Below are 3,046 nucleotides of genomic sequence, written 5' to 3'. Positions count from 1 at the left end.
AATGACCCTCACTTAATTAGAATAACAAGCTGAAGTATTGTGAACTGTATATTAAGAATAATTCTTAATAGGCTTTATGGACAGATACGTTTTAAGTGACTCTTGAAGGTTCAGCACCACATCCTCTTTTACCACTGTTTAAAGAATGTATCTTACAGTACAGGTGCGGATGAATTTTGGATAGCTTGAATGGTTTTGTCATGGTGATTTTTTGAAATAATAGTAAAAAAGGAACCAGTAAAAAAAAGTGCAGCTTCTAAACACTTCAAAAAAATGTACACATAGAAGACAAGTCATTCTGAGGAAATATGCATAGTTTCATGACTATACAACATTATATGGATGACAGAAAATTAAAAAACATACATCTGATGTCACTCTGTCCCTCTGTCACTGTGTGTGTGTGTTTGTGTGTGTTTTAAGTGAATTAGGTGTGAAACTATCAGTGAGCATTTAGTCTCCAGCGCCAACATTTTACAGAACTGCCACTTTCCTGGAGTCTCAGAATTACAATGTGTCAGGTTCTGAGAGATCTAAGATTCCAAAAAATTATTTAATTAGAATACCATGAAGTATTGTGAAATACTATATATTAAGACTTTATATATAGGCTTAATGAACAGATTAGAGTGACTCGTGAAGGACCAGCACCACCTTCTCTTGTCCGATGGTTTGAGGAATATATCTTCCAGAATCTGGGATTAAGATTTAGGAGCTCATTTTTATTCCACCTCCTTTCCTGAAAGTCTGTCTTGCAGAATTGACTAAAAATTAAACTTCACATTAATTCCTAATTCTTTTGCAATTCTTTTGTCAGTTCTTCTTGACCTTCCAGCCTTCCAGCTTTCCTGGACTATTGTATAGCACTCATAAATGATTAAATAAAAATAATGGTAGTTATTAAGATTGATATGGTTTGGAATTGGTAAAATGTGCTTGGAAAAAAATCACAATAAAACAATGTTTTAATGTTTAAGTTTGGAATATTAACTGACATGAATGAATGCTATATAAATATTGTTCATGTTAACATAATGTTTATAAATGAAATCTTATTGTAAAGTGTTACTAAAGTTATATATATATATATATATATATATATATTGTTCTGTGAATGTGATTTTAAAGTCTAGATGATTCGGATTAACCCTTTAACTGCCATATCAAGTTCAAGTTCTAGTTCAAGTTCAATTTATTTGTATAGCGCATTTACAACAGCCTCCTGGCTGACCAAAGTGCTTTAACATAAGAGCAAGAATATTACACATACATAAAAATAGACCAGACAAAAAATTTAAAACCACCCATTTCAAAATGTAGCATAACACAGTAGTCAGTACACTAAGGAAAATAAAAAAGTTTTTAGCAAAGATTTAAAAATAGACAAGGAAGGGGCCAGTCTGATCTCTAAAGGCAGGGTATTCCAGAGTCGTGGCCCAGCCACTGCAAATGCACGCTCCCCTCTACGCTCCCCTCTATCCTTTAAAACCTCACTGCCAGAGGGATATTGTGAATGCATGTGCCCGCTGGGCACAGTTTACCTGATGCCACTGGGGTGGTGATGGCATTGGTGGCTTGAGCCCCGCCATCGCTGCTTGCAGCTATATTTAGGGCCCGAGCACCGATGGTGTGAGGACCCTCTTGTTTCTGTGTTGTTTATTATTAGGGCTCAAGCCCAAAGGGCGAGAGGCCTATTGTTTTCCTTAGGATTATTTTTTATTATTATTATTATTATTATTTTTTTCCAACGTCTCGGGGGCTTTTGGGGCCCTTAACGTGCTTAAAAAAGTCTTGAAAATTGGCACACAGATTGGAACCTGCGGCCATTAGGGCCGGGCAGAGACTGATACACGGGCGTGGCACAGGGGCTCTACAGCGCCCCCTGGAATATGGAGGGCCATATATCATACATTCTTGCTCGTAGACGTATGAAACTCGGTACACATATAAATCTCATCAATCCAAACAACTTTTGTATTGCATATCATAGGCTCCGCCCAACAGGAAGTTGGCTATTTAGGGTTTAGTATTCAAATTTTTCGTCAAAGTTGTGGGGGCTTTTGGGGTCCTTAACATACTCAAAAACTCTTGAAAATTTGCGCACACTTTGGAATCTGTGGCCTTTAGGAGCCTGCAGAGGCTGGGACCCGGGCGTGGCACAGGGGCTCTACGGCGCCCCCTGGAACACAGTCAGAAATGTTGATGTATAGCTCACACATACTTGCACATATTCATATGAAACTCAGTACACATATAGATCTCATCGTGCCAATCAACTTTCGTATTGCATGTCATAGGCTCCGCCCATCAGGAAGTCAGCTATTTAGAGTTATGTAAAAAGCGCATGCTCTGGAATTTGAAATACTTGTCATAGGTTTTTTTCTCGATTGCCGCCAAACTCGGTCAACATGATCTCAAGACACTGGGGATGAAAAATTGCCAGGGGATTTTTGATATCTCGAACGGTTTGCTCGTGGCGAGGCGTTGAAATTATGGCGAGAAATGAGAAACAGGAAGTGTCTAATACCGTCCACATACATTTCCTGATTTTAATCAAACTTCATCAGATTATTCGTTGTATGATGTCGATCGCATATATGTGACTATTAGGAGTCAAAGTTATAGCGCCACCAACTGGCAGAAGGAAGTGTGTCATTTTCAAAATGATTTGAATTCAGCATCTTATTATTACTCAATTTGCTTCAAACTTCATCAGAATAATGTTAAAACACAGCCGATATAAATCTGCAAGGGGGATATTGATATCTAAAAAATTGTTGGCGTGGCAACATGTCAAACTGGAATACTTCTCAGGTGATTTTGAGGCAAATAACATACTTAGAATTTCACAAAACTCTGAACACACATCAGTATTTCTGATAGGAACTTAAATTGTGAATGGATTTTGGATAGCTTGAATGATTTTGCAGTGGTGATTTTTTTAAATGACCTTACAAAGGGAATCATTATTGTATTTTTAAATTGCAGCTTCCAAACACGTCAAATATTTTTTTCATACAGATGAAAAAGTCATTCTGAGGAAATA

The sequence above is a fragment of the Carassius auratus genome, chromosome 5, assembly GCF_003368295.1.
Source record: "Carassius auratus strain Wakin chromosome 5, ASM336829v1, whole genome shotgun sequence".
Lineage (NCBI taxonomy): Eukaryota > Metazoa > Chordata > Actinopteri > Cypriniformes > Cyprinidae > Carassius > Carassius auratus.
This window is presented reverse-complemented; position numbering follows the sequence as displayed.